Source organism: Euprymna scolopes, chromosome 27 (assembly GCF_053919585.1).
Source record: "Euprymna scolopes isolate OS-2025 chromosome 27, ASM5391958v1, whole genome shotgun sequence".
Lineage (NCBI taxonomy): Eukaryota > Metazoa > Mollusca > Cephalopoda > Sepiida > Sepiolidae > Euprymna > Euprymna scolopes.
The window spans coordinates 76,321,681-76,342,046 of record NC_136508.1 but is presented as its reverse complement, the minus strand read 5'-3'; the positions used below and the strand labels follow the sequence as shown (position 1 = coordinate 76,342,046).

The window sequence follows — 20,366 nt, the reverse complement described above, 5'->3', positions numbered from 1 at the left end:
GGGACATGTTCACACGCAGACACACAGACACGTTCACTTTTATAGATTGAACAAAAATATATGCGTATACATAAAATAATTTTATGTTTACGGTAAGCCTTTTACGCAAATATTATGCAAGTATAACTCATGTAGAATATCTTCATGAATATAATTACACGTAATAGTTAACTAAAGATGACCATCCCATAAGAAAATCGAAAAACTAATAGGGAATTAATTAAAATGAATGTTTAAAAGAATACGCAAATTAGCTAGATCTTTTGCTAGTGAATGCATTTCCACAACCCATATATAAGAACATTGTATTTTCTTTTTAAATAAATAGAAAATAGGCTTGTAAATATGGATATAAATATACACAAAAGAAAAACGAATTTGTAGGAGTATAGATGGATTTTTTTTTTTTTTCAGTTTTACTCTATTCTCTGTTTTTCCTTCTGATGGTAACTTTTACATCAGTGATCTTTTACTTTTTTTTATGTTTTCGGTTATACAGGGTGCCCCCCCCAAAAAAAAACGGGCCCAACTCTAATTCGGCCTCGTTTCTTGGTGTTTTGTCCGAATTAAATGAAACTTTGGTCATAATTAGTTTATTATATTCAAAACATCACATTAAAACACTAGGGTCTTTGACTTTTTTTCTCCGTTGACTGTAAAATGCTCAGAAAAACAATTGAATATCCTCTGTTTTTTTATGGGGGGGCGGTCACCCTCTATATTGTTCTAGTTCATATTTTCGTGGTAATACCACTTAGGATACTGGTTTCTTGACCTAAAATGCACCAAACATTGATGTTGTTGCCTTTTCCTTTCTACTTGCAAAGTCCAGTCATGCTCTGCAAGTAAAAAAAAAAAGAAGAAGAAAAAACAATAATTTTTCTCTCCAAATCAACGAATCCAAACTTCATGAATAAATATTTGAAAAACTCGAATCATAAAACTTTCACAAAATTTATTGGATTCGGCATAAAATAACCCGAAAATTATTTATATGCCGTAAAACAAATGAATAACATACCACTTATTTTCCCGTTGTTTTTTGTTTTGTTTTTGCGTGTGTGAACATGCTTCGAGTGTTGTTCATGCTTCGAGTGTTGTGCATTGTCCATGGTCAGAAGTTTCCTGGTTTTCTCATCCAGGCGTCTGGTTCCTTCTTTTATCCTACATATAAAACGTTTAGGATATCTAACTAGTGATGCTGACTTGGATCTTATTCCTTTTATCGAGTTTCTGCTATATAATTTTGTTTCTAAGAGTATTCTTGTTTTTCTCATGTATTATTTTAAATCTTTTTTTTTCATTTCTGCTGATTTGAATGGTTTGTTTCTAGATTGTCTAGATATTTACATGTCATATGTGCCAAGCTTCATTTTATCTTTTTGTTTTTGTAAAAGATGAGTCAGCTTACCAGCCATGATACCTATACATACTCATGAGTTCGTAAATCAGGCGCCATTATTATTATCATTATTATTGGCTCACATGGAGCTTTCACACAAGTCAACAAACGGTCTGATTGGAAACCTGTGGTGTTCTCTGGAAGTTGAGTGACAACACGTCTCCCTAGACGTCCAGTTCTCTCCATCTCCTTCGATAGCATTTGCAAATGAATTTGCATCATCGCAACAGCCTCTTACTATAATATAACCCTATTCTCCCGAGGGCCGGGCCGCATCCGTCGCTATCCTGGTTCATGGGAGCATACTTGTGATGTACTTCTGGCCGTGTTCGTCGCTCCCAGCTCACAGGACCATAGATGCAACCCAGCAGGGATACATTCTTATTTATCTAGTGGTGGACCCCTTAAGGGTGATCAGACTCTCACTGGTCACTGGAAAATATCTTTCTGCTGCTCAGGGCACGCGAAATGTGCATGTGGCAACATTGTCGATTTCGGCCGTCACTCTGGCTTCGTGCTGGATCCAGTCTGTCTCCTTCATCATCTGGAGTCAGGGGATATCTGAAACAAACTGTATCTTCATTCAGGCCGGCAAGCGAGAAACAAGGAAAAACTCTGGGACATTTTTATATAACGAAACAAAATAATTATTCGTAAATCGTTTTACACTTGTTTAGTCGAGTTCTTTGATTCAAGCTTCATGATGCAGGTTGCATACTTAAGTTCCACTAATCAATTTCCCAGCTAAAAACAAGAGCCTTTCAATTTAGTTAGCTCTTATGAGGCCCCTCCCCTGGCGGGGTGAGAGTGATGTGTACGTCTCGATGCCAGTCAGTAAAAAAGAAACTCTGGACTCTAACTCCAAAAAGTCAATCGTTTTTATCAAATCAGAAATTCCTCCCTCCACCTTTTTGGAGTTATTCTTTCTTTTTTCCATTATCTTATTCTTTTCCTTCTCTCGTGAACACATTATTTTATTCTTTTCATTTTCTCTTTCTTTTCTCTCTTCTTCGTCTTTCATGACCATATCTCTCCCTAGGTTCAATTTATTTATTTATCTGTCTAACAAACCCATCACTGGCTGGTGATCTGGCAGTTAAACACAACAAATGGGCCCAACGACAACACCTCCCAGACACCTAAACAGACCTTTTGAACCCAAGTCATTGTACCTTTCAACAAAACATTGTTTCTTTAATAATTTGAATTGTTGTTCTAACCTAAACCATAAAACGACCCTGTATTGCCTTTTCTGCCAACTCGAGAATCTCATTATGATATTTATTTATTTTTTATTTCCAGTCGAAATATTCACTATTTCTTCTCTCCTTGAAATATTTTCTGTGGACAGGAATCTCATAAATGTCTGTTTTTCCTCTCCCATCTTCTCTTCCTCTATTTGAAAAGCAGATCATCTGGTCTCGCCAGGGATCTCGTCATATTACCATTGATTTCTCGCTGCCAGTGGTCATTGGTTTATACTGTAATTTGAGTGGCACTCAGCTTCCCTAAGGTCCAAGTTCTCTTTGCTTTTGTCCAGCCGAGGTCTGGTTAGCGGTCTCTCCTTATTATTATTATTATTATTATTATTATTATTATTATTATTATTATTATTATTATTATTATTATTATTGTACTCAATCGGAGTATTCAAGCAGGCCATCAAAGATTTCTCTTTCAACCCATAGACCTAGGTGAACAGCATAGATTTCTCATACTCTCCTCTTCATTTGATAAACTTTGAAAGTGAATTTGCGTTATTGAAATAGTCGTTTACAATTGGTTTCTTACTTGCATCGATCAATGGCTGGAATTTGGGTGTACATATGCCTTTCATAAGGTCCCAATCCTGTTAACACTCATCCAGTGGAGGTCTGGTTAGTGCTTTCGTTTTCGTTTTTTTTCCAGCTCCCCGACTCTTCACGATTATTTGTTATGGTGCCTGCTGATATCGCCATTAATTGTTACAATTATACAGTTTAAGTTTTCTTGATTCCATCATTTTATCTTTTTGTATTAATTTTGCTGCAGTTTGTTTATGCCTGGTTAGCGTTTGTAGCTTATATGTATTACTCTATGCATTCAACGGCGTTCTTAATATTTCAGCCGTTTTCATTATTGTTATCCGTTGTACCTTCTCAGCCATCCCTGATTCCAATTTCTTCAATCCTTTTTTCGAAGTTTATCGGGATTCTTCCTATTATTAATTTCGAAGGTTTTCGGGATTCTTACTGTTATTGACTTTTCTTCATCTTCTAAATCTCATAGAGCTTTCTTGTTTGATCTTGTTAGTTTACTGTATTTGCTTCGCTTCTCCATCTCCTTAATAATCACTCTGTGGTCTGCTGGAATGACGAAATCTATGATCTGGCAGGATTTTTCCTTCTTGTTAACTATTATGCCATCGGGTCTTCTTGTTTGGATGGGGTTATCTGTTTATACGTCCATATAATATAAGATTTTATGATTTACGTTTTCCAGTACTACAATTTGATTGTGTCTGTGCCATTTGTTTGGTTGTTCAAGATGAAGTTTCTTTCATAAATCCCAGTGTACTACTTTCCCCACTATATTGAGTATAACTGCATTCTTTTGGGGCTAGTTTTCTGCATGCATTTATGTAGCTTATTGTTTCCTCTCTTTGTTCAGGGAGGTTGCATTTACTGTTTTATTGTATTTTGTCGATCTTTGCTTTGATATAGTTGTATACCACTGTGGGACTTTAAAATCTGTAAACAACAATGACCTGGTCCTACACACTGCAGGAATATTAAGTCCCTGTGGCAACACTTTTAGCTTCGTCTAGTGCTGGACCCCTTGCCCGTGTGGCAATACTTCTAGCACACTGGCAAGCCGTATGTCGTCAGATGTTGTGGTTTGAGTTCCTCTCGTAGGTGCTTTGGTGGTATCGGCACTGCAAATAACTGGGTTTTTAAATCAAATAATTCAATAACTTTTTTATTTTTTATAAACGAGAATAGTTATTTATAAAATATTTCAGGATACACTTCGTGTAAAGGAAAATAAATTTTTCGGATTGTTAACTTTGTGTAAAGAAAAGTAAATTTTTCAGGTTGTTAACGGTTTCAAGATACAGGATCTTTTCAACTGTCGTTCAGACAACTTTTCTGAGTAAGTTTTCAACTTAATTATTTTGGGAAGGTTTTCTAGCCCTGTGCAAGAGCCCAAAGACGAGGTGTGGCTTTTCTCGTCGACGCAAGGAAGCAACCATCTTCAGTTCCAAACACCATGGGGTTTTTTATGGAACCCTAATTCCATGACCAGAATTTTTAGATTAGCATTTCTTCCTCTGTCATTTGGAGATTACCCTTTCCTTTCTATTGCCTTTCTTTTCTCTTTCCTTTTATTCCTGAATCTCTTTTCACCCTTTCTTTCTCTTAAACCAATTTTTAACTTTAATTCTCCTTTTCCTTTTTCTTTCTTTCTCTCTCGCTCAAACTCCCGTTTCTCTTCATCTTTCCTTCTAAAACAAAAATATTTCTGAATCAATAATTAATTAATTTATTTTTTATTTACTTTTAAGTTTTTCGTCTTCAGATAATCAGCCCTTGTTCTAGTTAATCTTTGTTTATACTCGTTCAAAATAAACTTTAGACGACTACATCATTAAATATCATTAGTTGTCATCCGACCCAGGGTGGTCTATTATCTAACATCAAAATATTTGAGACAAAACATGTAACTGTCCTTCCATTTATGTTTTCAATAAACATTTTGGCGACACGATTCTTCAGTCTTTTATCTAAGTTTCCTTGTATATACCCAACACATATCTTCTATTTATTTATCTATTTGAGATCCATTTGTTTTCCAACTCTCCAAAAGACAAATATACATTCCCTTCAGTCATGTTGGATTTTAACAAAATGTCAACACGATCCCCCATCGCCCATACCCTACATTCCATCTGACTAGCCAGGGCTAACGGATGCTGTCCGAGAGACGCATCTTGTTACAATTGGTTCTAATCGCCTTATCTTGTGTGATTGTTTTTAAGGATTCAGTTTCTCTGTTTAGGCGTCCTTTTCGTAGCCATGTCCAAGTGTTTTCGTGAGTCTCATCTGTTGTCGTCCTGTAGCTGTCTCTCCTTTTATTTTTGTTTTCTTGTTTATCCCATACCTCTCTGTACTCTGTTTTGTTTTTGTTTTTTTGTTTTTCAGTGTCTCATGCTGCGCTGATTAATCGTTCAGTGTCCGGCGTCAAGTATTTTTCTTATATTTTTTTAGTATGTGTGTTATTCACGAAGTCTTCTATGTAAACCACACCTCTTCCCCCGTCTTTCCTTTTCACGTAGAGTCAGTTAGCATCATCCTTTGTGTGTAGTGCACTTTGCATGGTCATAAGTTTCAGGATCTCCTGAGCTAAATGCAACAGTTCTTCTTTCGTTCAGTCTGTGAACGGTCTTACTAGTGGCACTGCTCATATGTTTAATTGGGTTTCTACAGTATAGTTTCTATGAATGTTCTTGTCTTTTTGTGGTAATCTTTTCAAATTGTATCTTTCATTTTTATTGATTTTGTGGCGTCAGCTTCCATAACTCCCAAATATTTGTAAGTATGTTCACCTAATGTATTCAGCTCCTCTTGATTGGATAGTTCCATATCTTTCATTGTCTCCAATTTCCCGTTCAATTAGCTTACATTACACAGTTCTCCATGCCAAATTCCAGTTCGGATACCTGGTTGTGTTTATTAGAATTTCAAGTTTCTTTTCGTTTCTTGCAAAAAAGTTTTTATTATTATTATTATTATTATTATTATTATTATTATTATTATTATTATTACTATTATTATTATTATTATTATTATTATTATTACTATTATTATTATTATTACTATTATTATTATTATTATTACTATTATTATTATTACTATTATTATAATTACTATTATTATTACTATTATTATTATTATTATTACTATTATTATTATTATTATTACTATTATTATTACTATTACTATTACTATTATTATTATTATTATTATTATTACTATTTCTATTATTATTATTATTATTATTATTACTATTACTATTATTATTATTATTATTACTATTATTATTATTACTATTATTATTGCTATTATTATTATTATTACTATTATTATTATTATTATTATTATTATTATTATTGGCTCACAACGAGCTTTCACACAAGTCATCAAAGATCTATCATTCAAAAATAACCTGTGGTGTTCCCTGGAAGCTGAGTGACAACAAGTCTCTCTGGGTTTCCAGTACTCTACACCTCTTTCGGCTACATTTGCAAATGAATTTGAGTTGTCGCAAGAGACGCCACCATTGATTTCTCGCTGGCAGTGGCCATTGGTCTCCACTGGAATTTTTGAGTAGCAATAAGCCTCCCCAAGGTCCCAGTTCGCTTCGCACTTATCCAGCGGAGGTCTGGTCAGTGCTCTCTCTTTTGTCTTTTGTTCCTCCTTGACACTTCTTGCCTTCATGTAACGCTTCTTCATGTTTTGCCTCTGTAGCAGTTTGTCTGGTCCGCTCATGTGGCTCATGTAGTAATTGGTCTGGCCCGCTCATGTGGCTCAGTCTCCGCATTCAAAGGGTTTCCTTAATATTTCAGCTGGTTTCATTATTGTAATTCCTTGTATCTTTCCAGTCATTCCTCTGATTCCAATTTCTGCCATTATTTTTTCATCAAAGATTTTCGGAATTGTACCTAGTGCTCCTATCATTATCATTCTTCTTCTTCTTCTTTTTATTATTATTATCAGTACTCTTCACTTTTTCGATAGCCTTTGCAGATAAACATCAGTTTGACATTGATTTCTCATAAGCAGCAACCACTGGTCTTTACTGTAATTTGGATGGAAATAAGGCTCCCCAATGTCCCAATCCTTTTTGCCCTCATCGAGCGGAGGTCTTGCTAGTGCTTTCTTTCCTCGGTCTTTCAATCCTCCTTGACCTTCAGAGCTTAGTATGTCACTAGTCTATTGTAATACGAGAAAAACAAAAAACACAACGAACAGGGGAATTATTGCTATTATTAATATTAATATTCCGTTGTTGTTTTTATTGTTGTGATTATTATTATTATTATTGTTGTTATTATTATTATTATTATTATTATTATTATTATTATTATTATTATTATTATTATTATTATTCCATTGTTATTTGTCATCTTCTTTTATACAATCCTTACTTTCTTTCCATTTCTTCTACTTTTTCTTCTTTATTCCTTGCGTATTATCTTCTTTTCCCTTCATCCGTATTCATCTCTCCCTTCACTTGCCAATGTTTCCTCTCTGTTGTCTAGCAACCAACTATTGTTCGACGGAAGATGCAAAACACAAAACCTATGGCAACGCGCTACTCACCTTGACAAATGACGGCCGACAGCCAAACTGTATGCAAACAAAAAAATTACACAAGCTCAGTGATTTTTTGCCGACTTTCACAACGTTTAAACTTTTACAATTCATTTGTTTACTTGAAACTGCAATTGCCTAATCACTCATTCGCTTCAGGGTTTTTTTTTTATATCTTTGTTTATTATCTGTTTTTCATTAAGAAGTAATGTACTTAGTTCAGTAGTCGGTTTCTATTAAAGCTGAGCGGTAAATCTTTTGACATATTTTCAGAATTTTCTACTTATCTCTACTAACGAATTGAGCACTATTGAAGTAAAAACTGAAAAATGGATATATATATATATATATATATATATATATATATATATATATATATATATATATATATATAATGTAACCTTTTAATATTTTATATGCATACACTTGAAAATAAGCGGAAATATCCCAAGAGCCCTTTCGGCTATCATCTCATCAGGAGAAATCGTTAGCATTGGAATAATATTAATGACGAAAAGTAAAAAGCAATGGGGGAACTTTTATAATTTAAAGGTGCCAAAAAAATCAATAATTTAATTTAATAAAACGGATAAAAAGCGATTAAAATAACACCGCGAGGGGATAAGAAATGGGGGATTCCTTCTGTCTGCATATATATATATATATATATATATATATATATATATATATATATATATATATATATATATATAAAAGAAGAAGAAGAAGAAGAAGAACAACAACAACAACTAAAACATTTTTAATTTAATTAAAATAAAGCAACGTTATATTACTCAAAGATCCTATAGACTAATCACGCTCAAACTCAAGAGGCATTCCCTCTGTTTACAGAGATAAGGCCTTCTTAACCGAACGTACAAACTCTCCAAGATCTCTTTTTCCCTCGTTCCCTCCCTCCTTCTCTCTCTCTCTCTCTCTCTCTATATATATATATATATATATATATATATATATATATATACATGTGATGATTGCGACGTCTTGTCAGACGAGTGCCACTCTCCCAGTCACCGAACATCCCTTTGCCCGAAGATGACTTTTCAGTCCTGCCAGCGAATATCCCACCCTCTAACAGACATGACATTAATGGCGGTCATTGGTTTGGATGAAATCAACAGCAACGGAACCTGTATCATCATGAACTTTCATGTGATTAACGTACCTATCTTGGACAAAAATCCCGGTCACACACCTCACAGATATAGAGATCTTCATGATAAGGTGGTAAGGATTGGTACTTCCGACATGTTCTCTTGAGTTCTGCTCGGTCTATCTTGACCGCTTCAAAGTGTTCAGCGCCGATGTATATCAGTGTCCCCCACTGCTTGTTATGTTGTAGGTGGTATTAAGATGACGTATATTCTGTATTGTTGTTGTTGTTGTTGTTCGTCTTAGGAGGAGTCTTAGTGTGTTCCTATGTGTGGTCATGTTGTTGGATCTTAGATATTATATATTCATTGTGAGTGTTCATATTGTCTTAGAATGTTCATGTTTGTGGGGAAAACATATTGGAGACATAAACAGGGTATATATAACGAGACACCGTTCTGTATATATGAGAGATAGGATACATATAAAGAGAGACATACAGTTCTTATATATAACGGAACGGACAGGTACGCACTACTACAAGGGCACCAAGCCTGTAATTCAACTAGAAGGGATTTTTGAATATCTTGATAGATAGACCTAGAGCGCGTTTGGCATTTATGTTTGACAGTTTTACATATAATATAAACACGTTACCTTTCTCGTTGTAATGATGAACACAGAAAGACGGCATATATGAAAAACATGATGATCACTTATTCTTCGACCGGTCGGAAATGATTCTGTGTTTCAGGGATTCAAAGTTGTTACATCGTTATTTCTAAACCCTCCCGCTTCCAGAGGGAGCCGTGACTCTATCCGAGAATCGGTCTGAACCTCTCTGCTCCTCTGATCTGACTGATCTCGCTTCTTCTAACTGACTCCCCTGATCCCCTGCTCTAATCTAACTAAGTTCATAACTCGTTACGTCACTGCATGACCAACACGTATCTCTCAGAACACATGGCACGACATGCCTCCGTGTTTAAACATGCATTGTTATTCACGTGTTTCTTACAAAGCCGACCCTCTAACCTAATTTTCGTAACCCATTTTACAAATAACATTTTCCATTGCCCGTTTTTAAATTCCTTAGTTTAGTTTTCATTTTTATAACAGAAACAAATTTCATCATTACATTCTTTTTTCAATAAATAGATATCTAACTATTCTGTGTGAGCTAAAGAATCGCAATTCCACATTCCTTATTTTCAATAACATTCTGTATTTATTTTAACTTATGATTGGAATTCCCAATTCCAAGTCTAGCTTCGCAAGTTCGAATCCTTTACTAGCTTATTTCATATTTACTCACTTACAAAAACAGACTTCTGTTCTTGTAACAAGGGAGAGACGAAGTGAATTTCACAAACCTTTTTCTGATCTCCGAATTCAACTTCATATTCACTCGAACAGAGGCACAGGAAAGAAAATCCTTTTACTGTTTTATGTTATTTCCATTTCGTTCCTTTTCTCTTACTTTTCGGAGCCCAGCGAAAACATCCGTCTCTTCCCATTGGCATTTCAGACTCCTCTGTTTTCCTTCTCTCTCTCTTCTACTCTACTGCCCTGGTGTTCCCTACGTGACCCCCCCCCCGGCATAGCTTTACATCAATTCTAAATATAGATTGCCCATAGCATTTAGTTTCTTTCTGCCATGGACTTACGTCCACTGCTGGACTTACGTCCAGTCTTACAACTTATTTTCCTTTCACCGGTGTTTTCCGGATCTAAGACAATGTCAACACATACACACACACACACACACGCAAAAACACAAACACGCGGACACAAACGCACCCACACATAAGCACTTACGCACACGCACACACTTCGAAAATAGTAAGATGTAGACAGCTTAAAGGCTTTAAAATCACACGTAAGGAGATTTTGAAGTACATAAAATGTCAATTTGTAGTTAGGAATAAATGTCAAGCATTATAGTTAACTGTGTAAAGAAAAACAAAGAAAATAGCGTTGTTGATTGTCTGATAAGAAGAATCAAAGTAGGAAAAAAACTGCTAAACATAAATGCTTTTTGTTTCAGAGATTGTATTTTTTAGGGTGGATACTTGAAAGAATTCAAAATGAAAAAAAAACCCGGAAGTTGAAGAGCAGTTACAAAAGAAACTAAAAAATATGATAATCGCTGACTGTTACATACGGAGAATCGAAGAAAATAAAAGCAATGTTAACATTTACGGTTACCATCGTTTTTTTTTTTCGTCGATCTTTATTTAAGTAAAACTTTGGTGTTCTAACTTTCTTATTCCTTTGACACCCCTTATCATCCCCCAAGGACTCCATCTTATGCCACTAAAAACCTGGTAGATCTTCATTTTGGGGATGAGGCTGGGGTTAAGCGACGCTGGGTCACGTCGAAAAATTACTACAGAATCTTTGACTGCTTCAAATTCAAACTTTAGTTTAAATTCGAACTTTCAACTTCAAAGTTTTAATTCGAAGCACACACTTTTAAAAATAAAAAGGCTCCCCCTCAAACAAAAGCAAAACAGAAAAAGCCTCACCCCCTCAAAAAAAAGCAAATCGAAAATTTTCTTTATCCCCCCCCCCAAAAAAAAACAGTGAAAAAAAGTGTCCTTACAAAAAAAAAAAAACAAAAAAAAAAACAAACGCACGCATTAATGTTTATAAACGTTATTTTTTAGATTCATAAAATTGTGAGTTTTCTTAGGAGAGTGGGCAAAACTGTTTCAAGTTACCTGTTCCCTTCATTCGCGTTCCAGATTCGAGCCTGCCTACTTGGCTATTTTTTTTTACAGTCGCACGGGCATTCGCGGCTATTTTTTATTGAAACAAAAGTTGTAATCATTTATTTTTAATTAATAATTTTGGGAGGATTGTCTTTCCAGTGCTCAATATCCGGAGAATAGTTACTTCTGTTTGTATCACTTCTGCCGAAATGTCTGGGGGAGAGAGTATCATGGTCTTCTCCTTTTTAGGGGCGATTACATTTGCATGTTTTTATCTGTTCTTGTCTTTTTGTATTGTTGTGGGGGGTATCCACGTTTCCCATGATGAAAATGATTAGTATAACAGGTGTGCTCCAAATGGAACTTCATGTCAACCACACGCAAAGCCGGGTACCAATGCTAGTATATATATATATATATATATATATATATATATATATATATATATATATATATATATATATATATATATGCGCGTGCGTGTGTGTGTGAGAGAGAGGTTGTTTGTATGATACGCATATTTGGAAATAAAGCAATATTTAACTGTTACTGCTACAATAAGATTAAGAACGCATGTCTGTTAACTGCTTGAAAGCGTCAAACACACATACGTGATATAAACAGTTCATCTTAATCAATAAATTGATAAAAGAAAATAATCGATAAAAAAGCGAAACCAACGATTTAAAATGAATCAATAAAAGGCAATCTCAGCTCCTTTCACCTACATTTCCCAAACTCTAACTTTTTTCAGATTTATAACGGATTTAATATAACGGATTTAATATAACGGATTTAACTGTTCATTAAAAACTTTACGATGTATTCTCAATTATAAACATACTTTGGAATCATTAGGTTTAAGAAGTTTGCTTGGAATAAACAGGGTTCATTTTATTGACGATTGCATTTCGCATTAGTAATTCATTGACAAGAAAGCGTGATAATATCTAAAGGTTGCTGTTAAAAGAAGAACGCGGGAAAAATTCAATCTAGACATTCGAATGATTTTGGTTGTTGTTTTGGTTGATTATTTTTAATTCGTATACTCTAAATAAATAAAAAAAAGTAGATGCACGCATGGTTTTGTGCGTGAAAATATTTAACCGATAAACTTTTAAACTACAGGTCACATAAGGCAAAAATTAACTGGAAATAGTAATCACACACCAAGGAGTGTTTGTAACGAGTAAAATCTTTGTTTGGTAAGATGAATAACTCATAGAGAAATATATAGGCAATTGAAATGTAAAATGTTCATTTAAACTTACCGACATATTTCTATTACTTTTGCGCATGCGAAAGTTTATTCATAGCTTGAAGTGATTCAATTTTAGATTTTCTCGTCTATCTGTCGATAGCTCAAACGGTAGGGAACGCGGTTGGAGCGCTAAATGTTTTGGTTTCGATTCTGGCCGATGGTGTCCAAGGCGTTTTCTTTTAATTTTAAAATCAGTACTCTATATTAGGTACAATATAATATTCAATCCAGAATAATGAATACGAAATCTGAGTGAATTAAAATCTATTTAAGCGTATTTTATGATAAGGCAAAGCCGAGCCCCCTGGAAGTTATTAAAACTATTATTAAATTGGTAATCATTTCGAATTACAGTTCGTCTTTTGTTTTTAGATAAACACAACATCAGATAATATAATGTGGCTATTTTCTTCTTGATTTAGTTGATTCGTATAATGCTGGCACAATTGAAGCTTGCTTTTCTCAATTTTGCATGCATAATGCTTAGTACATTTTCATGGAAATGATTCCTCGTTTAGTAATATTTAACAAAAAAAAAAGCATAAACACATTTTTAATGCTTATACAAACTTTTTCTCGTGTGTATCCTCTGGTCGTGACCTTTAAACATTACCGAAAAACTACACACGGAATCTTCCACACAGTTATTTTTGTTTAATACGGGAAAATATCGTTGGAGAATATTGTCTTATAATATAAAAAAAAACACTCATTCTAATTTAAATAGTTTTTATATAAAACAGATGAATTCAGAAAAAATGTAAAAAATTAATTTATAAAAATGAAATTTTGGAATCTATCGGATAAAATAATTAGAAGCATATAAAGCTTTACTAAATATTCATAATATTATTCATAAATCTTCATATTATAGTAGCGGAATCCATGGAAATTCGACCGTTGTATCCGCTAATCTTGTATGTTGCAATCATGCTTATAAATATTTCCATTCTGTGGACGTCCGGCGCGAATGTAGATCCCATGATATTATTGAGTGCTTGTGCTGTTTACCGACCGTTCCCCTTTTGAGATAAAATTTTCGAATTGTACTTAATTTTTACCGTATCGTTTGTTTATTAAATTTTTAGATGAAAGTACAGAATATTTAAATGCTCCCTTCACAGAAACCTATATCAAGAAAAACTGCACAATACCTATTTTTGTATCATCTTTGTAAAAAGAACAAATTTGAGATATTTATTTGCCAATTTTTTTTCGAGGCGGTAAACTTTAAATTGACAGCTCTATTACTAAACTTGAAATATTTATTTACACAAAATATTAGAAATAAATTATAAACAAATTAGTCATTCGTAATGTGAGGATAATCATCTTTCGCCTCCAATACTTAAAATTGTATCTCTTATTCTTTACTAAGAATCTTCATATTACTTACATTCACTCCAGGGGCTGTCCTACTTAAGATAAACCCAAATTCGAAAAAGTTTTATTGAATTATTTACAGTAATAACATTCTATTAGCGAAGGAATGGGGAATAAACAAGAAGCTACAAAAATTAGTTTATAAGACCGTACTGTTTTTCGGTTTGACGGAAAGAAGCAGATCAATCTCTAAGTGGGAGTGGGGACTAAGCGTGGGCGGAAAGAAACAGGTGAAGGAGGTGGGGAGTAGGTAGAGTCCTTCCAAGCATCTTGGGACCTCGATCATTAATTTCCATTTATAGTCGTTGACTAGGTTTATAAAAGTGGGCGCACGCAGTCGATGTAACAGATATACAAAATAAATTATTAAAGCAGAAATTTTTCTTCTACGTAAAGGGTATTTTCTTCTACATATTTTGTCTGCTTGTTGAGTTAGTAAGGAAATTTACTAGTATTGGAGCAATTAATTGGAATCGGAAAACTCGGGACGTTTTTGAATATCGGAATCGAAAATATTGAGCCCGATTTCCGATTCCAAAACGATCCTTTTTTTTCCCTAAAAATAAAATAAATGAAACACACACAAATGTATTTATATATTAGGAAATTCTCAGTTGCAACATAAGCCTAAGGGTTATACATTCCATTGCTTATCTAATTTACTTCTTTTATTGGTAAATTACTGTAAAGAAAGTAAACGTTTAGAGTAAACTTGCCCATTCCTTTTGTAAACCTTTTCACATCAATTTGCTTACATTCAAGGAGTTCACACTTTATTATTAAAAGATTTAAAATATACTGTACACGGTTTTCAATTTCGTTGGCACGGATTGGAAACCGTCTGTAATTGGCTTCTTCCGGAATAATTAATGTATTTTTTATTATATGTTTTCGCTATTTTTTTTTACAGAAGAATTACGGCTTATCAATGCCCGGAGGCCAGTCAGGGATAAGGATTTATGAGTATACGGTAGTCAATGGAATACTATCTTATAATAGTTAATAGTGGAAATTTGTTAAATTGGAATACTTAAGTACATAAAGAAATTGTTTACGTTGGACTTGAAGACAACCGTGTTGTAGTAAGCTGGAAAGTAGGGAAACGAAAGAGAATTTCACAGGCGTGCATTTTTAAGAAAGATGCTTTGTCCGTGGGATCTACGTTAAAGTTTAGGCACAGATTAGTTGCAGGGGGAATTATTGATACGTGTTTCAGAAAGACGAGTTTTTTTTATGAAAGTTTGGCAATAGGCGACCATAGACTTGAGCTCAGACGAGCACTTGCCATGAAAATAATTCCGGAGTTGTGACATATTCGCAACGTATGGGAAAGACGTTGCAGGGAAGAGAAAAAGGGCATCACGTGTTAGGCTATGAAGTTTATTTTGTACTCTGTCAAAGTAGGATACGTTTTTTTAGCAGCTCCTGTCCAGATGTGGTAACAGTACTTCATCTTTGGACTACTAGAGCGGTAGAATGATCCCACTATTTTTCCAGCGACATTTACAGCGGATATGATGTACGTGTTTCATTTCAGATCGCGAGTAAAAGTCAGACCTAGAAGCTTGTCAAAAAATAGAGTCTCACCAAGATGAGAGCCATTAATTTCAGTTGATGCCAGACACGGGTTAGAGCGCTGATGATGTAAAGATAGAAGCTTAGATGCATTAAAATTAACCAGCCACCTCTTTTCCAATTGTACCACGTGCTCAAGATCATAGGAGAGAGAATTAGAGAGAACTTGGTCATTTACAGCCTTTGAATTGTTGCCATAGATGGTAGTGTTGTCAGCATAAATGTCTACGAATGATCTTAGGATGTGATTTTGGAGAGCATTGATGTAGATTAGAAAGAGAGTTGGGCCGAGGGTGGATCCCTGAGAGACTCCACTATTTATCCTGTGGGCTTCTGATTTCCGCCCATCAACTTCTCTTATAAACCTATCAGAGAGAAATAATTTAATAATTGGAAATACATTTCCAGCTCTACCGTAACTGGAAATCTTATGGGCTGGATCTTTATACCATACTCTATCAAAGGCTTTTGATATGTCAAGAGCAACTGTCCTAGAAATGAAGCCTCTGTCGAGAGATATGCTAATGTTATGAGATATAACTGTAAGCAAATCTTCTGTTGATCTAGCAGAACGATAACCATATTGCATGTCATAGGGGGTTATTTTTGCTGAGGTTGTTAATTACTTCTCTATTCATGCAACTTACTCTCAACCGACAGGAAACTTATCGGTCTGTACTGAGAGGGAAATGACGGATCACCTGAATATTTAATACGAAGCATACTGATGAGGTTTTCCAGAGTGTTGGGAAGCAATTATGAGTTCTGATTGAAGCTTTTCAGCACTATAATTAGAATGCTCTCATGGTCAGTTGCTTTACTGGAATCACGCACAACTATTTTTATATCGCATAGTGTTATTTCTGACACAGCAGGAAAGACGGTGGGTGATTGCATAGGGTAGAATTAGCTACAAAGTTATTGGCAAAGAGTTTGACTTTATCCGACGCTGACGAGATGACCTAAGGTCAATTGCTAATGATTGTTATTTGCTAAAACTGATGGGAACCAAGCCGCTGCTCAGCTACTTTGGACTGACGGACTGAGCATACAACTCTTTTCCGTTCTTTATTACACTTTTACAGTGGTTGCTGAAAGTCCTTAAGACGGCGTTAGTTTTAGTACATCTGTTACGTTGGAAGCAATGGAAAAAAGATATTTCTGTGCGCAATGGCAGAAGCAAATTCTGGAGTGAACCATGCCTGGCTGTAATATTTTACTGGCATTTTCTGTGGGTATGAAGCATCTATACCTACAATATACCATTCCGTCAGAGGAATGAGGAAACGTATTTTTTAAACATGGAACGCAGAAGTAGATCTTATATAAATGTACGGAAGCTATCTCAGTTTGCCAAAGAGTATCGATATTCCGTATAATGGCGAGGAATGTCTGAAGACTTATTACATTTGCTTCTATCTTAACTGTGGCAACCGAGTGGTTGAAAAATCCCAGTGAAGGCAGAACGGAAGATAAACATAACTGAGGGTAAGTTGTGATAAAAAGGTATAAGAGACTTGCACACTGGCAACCAGTGTCAGGCACACAGATGGGTTCGTGAACAATCTGAGTTTGGGCATAAACAATGGGGAAATCGTGACAGAACCTTCCCTCATCGCCTTTCTTGTTTGAGCCGGCTAACTATTCAACATCGTGAAAATTAAAGTCTCTAAATACATGAATGTAAGCCAAGGGATGAGAAGAAAGGATGTGGTCATTTTCTTAGATATGTTTTAAAGATAGTAATTCTGCCGTGGCGGGGCGATACAGGGCAAATATGAATGCAGTGATGTGAGCAAATACAACTGAAAGCACATAAAGGGAAATTTAGGATCTTCTCTGGAGATATTCCTACTACATGGAAAACCGTCTCTAATGTAGGCACATATTCCATGCCCATGGCGATCTTGAGGGTCAGATTTTGATATTAAGTTAGAGTATTCTTTAATCACGAACTCATCTAGAGAAATAGTCGGCCCAATCCTAGTGTAACTTAGGAATAATAGGTCTGGTTTGGTCGCCTGTAATTGGGTTTCAACCTCTGGAAGGTTGGAATGTAGACGCTAGATATTTGATAAGGAGATCTGATAGACGAGGTCTATGTTGGAAGTTGGAGTTCTGTATTCTTTCTTGAGACATTTCATGGTGGAGTTTTGGGATTTGTGGAACAGGTCGGCAGAGTTGGTAAGAGCAGCGTAGAGAGAAAAAGAAAGGGTGAAAAAGAAAGGAAAAATATTTTTTGAAGGCCATGATAAGGAAAAAAAACTAACAATTACTAATATGGCATTGAGAGGTCCCATCAGATGCTACTGCATGGACCTGAATCAATTCAGCAAATGGGAATACAGTAACCCCAGTACTTTTCACCTGCTGATAGGAAAGCCTCCTTGGTTGCTAATGCAGAGTTTGACTTACTGAATTTGGACACAAGTGAAAATATAGATGAAAATTTCATAATGAGTTTTTAAAAATCTTGGATAAATTACATAAAAGGAAACATTTAGAAATTTTATGAATTAAAAAAAAAATTATATCTACATATAAATGTAAAAAGAAAAATGAGATTCCCGCATTCGTTACATCAATAAATATTCCCTAAATAATAACGAAAAAAAAAAAGAAATCAAACATAAAACAAATAAATACAATCAAAGACAAGACTGGATAAGTTTCTATTCAAACTTATTTAAAAGCGTGTTTTAGCTCAAAATAAACTTAGTGTTCACTATGTAATGTTGGAAGAAAATGGCTGCCTCATATACCCAACACAAGGACACTTGATAACCGCTCAAAATCGAAAATTAAACAAACGCATATAGAAACACATCAAAACAATTCAGCGAAAATGTTATTTTCTACCAGGACTTTAATTTTCGATTTAGATCGATTAGGTAAAGGGAAATTATAACGATAACAATTTTACGTTAATTTTAATTCAAATTTATGAGTGAACCTGTTTCTAACAAAATAATTATTTTAGAATCTCGAATAGAAACTCGATATTTTAAAATAATTGTTTTATTTTTTTATTTTTTTATTGGAGTATCGTGGTGTTAACGTCAATTTAAAAAATTAACTACAAATCGAAAAGGAAACTCTGCAGAAACAAATGAACTTAAAACTAGCTTTAAATATCCACTCTTTATGTAAGAAAGCATCTCTAATCGTAATTGTTATTGTTCCAGGTTATACAATGTAACATTTAGTTCATATGCCTCAACTTTCTCTTAGTGAACATCAGGAGCTGTTTAATCTAATCCTTTCTGGTTTATTAAATCGAAAAATCGGCTGCAGATTGAAATGTGATGAGAAAACAGTATCAATGACTGCAAAAGCACCAAGACAGCGGAGGTGTTCGTGATGTCTCCTAACCTGGTCGTCCTAGAGTTACTTTTACAGGGAAGACAATGCTATCAATATCTGCAGCCTAAAAAACAGATTAAAACGGCTCCCCAAATCCAATAGCAGTGTAATCTGGTAAAAAAGTCCTCTCTTCCTAGAGTTTAGAACAGATTGAAAGAATTTAATTTGCGAGGTTGTGTTGCATAACACAAGCCAATGATTTTAGTAAAGAACAGAAAGCGCCGTCTAAACTTCGTTAGATGCACTGAAGGCCACGACTCTTCATATTTGTCGAAAGTGATTTTTAACGACAAAAGCAAGTTCAGTAGGCTAGACAGGAAGAAAAATCTTAGCCTAGGTGCACAGTTTCACCTCTGCAAAGTGGCGGAGGTTCAGTTTAGGTGTGGGGCGTTATTAGTGCCAATGGTTCAGGGCTTGTAGTTCGCCTGTAATTCGACCCAGTACATTAATATGTTTACTGAGCATTTTCTACCCGACTCTGGTCGGAATTTGGATGACAATTCCATCTTCATGCAGGAAAATGCCCCCATTCACGCAGCTGGCAATGTCAAGAGGTTCCTTGAAGAGCACGATATTCTATGTTTGGATTGGCCTGCACAATCTCCAGGCCTCAATCCTATCGAAAATGTATGGCATTACATCAAGCAACAGCTACGCAATGATAAAATTTCAAATCTGGAAGAACTTGGGACAAAAAGTAATGAGAAGTAGGATGCCCTTTCTTAAGAGTATTGCTTCAGTCTAACTCAAAGAATACCCAAAACATTGCAGTCTGTCAAATTGCAGAAGAGTTATGCTACTAAATATTAACTAGTTCATTGTGCTCCTCTTGTGTTTGTTTAATGTTCTAAAGTTACATATTAATAACTATTTTCCATTGTGCGGAGTATCTTTTTGTCTTCTCAATTTGAAGTTATTTTTTGAATTGACGTGAACACTAGGATACTTCAATTAACAGTCAAATATGCACAGGTAACATTATAGAGGCGAATCACATGAGGTATAGGTTGTTTAAACAGTTACATTCAATTTACGGTTTTTGAAAAATTACAAGTGCGGACTTTCTTTTTGGCAGCATTGTATATGCACGTTTCGAATTTGCTTAAATATATCAAATATTTATATATTGAAAAAAAATCTGATTGATTTACTAGCAAATTTAACACCACTTTTATATATAAAAACACGCGGTAACATCAATTCTA

At 34.8% G+C, this 20,366-nt stretch overlaps 1 long non-coding RNA gene across 1 annotated transcript in view; it reads right to left on the bottom strand.

Annotated features, from left to right (window-relative positions):
• Window positions 1–377: 377 nt before the first annotated feature.
• LOC145248922 (uncharacterized) overlaps window positions 378–20,366 on the bottom strand; it is a 32,711-nt gene continuing 12,722 nt past the window's right edge. The window contains exon 2 of the long non-coding RNA XR_013863429.1: window positions 378–839. This is a non-coding gene — a long non-coding RNA (uncharacterized LOC145248922). The remainder of the gene's footprint in view (window positions 840–20,366) is intronic.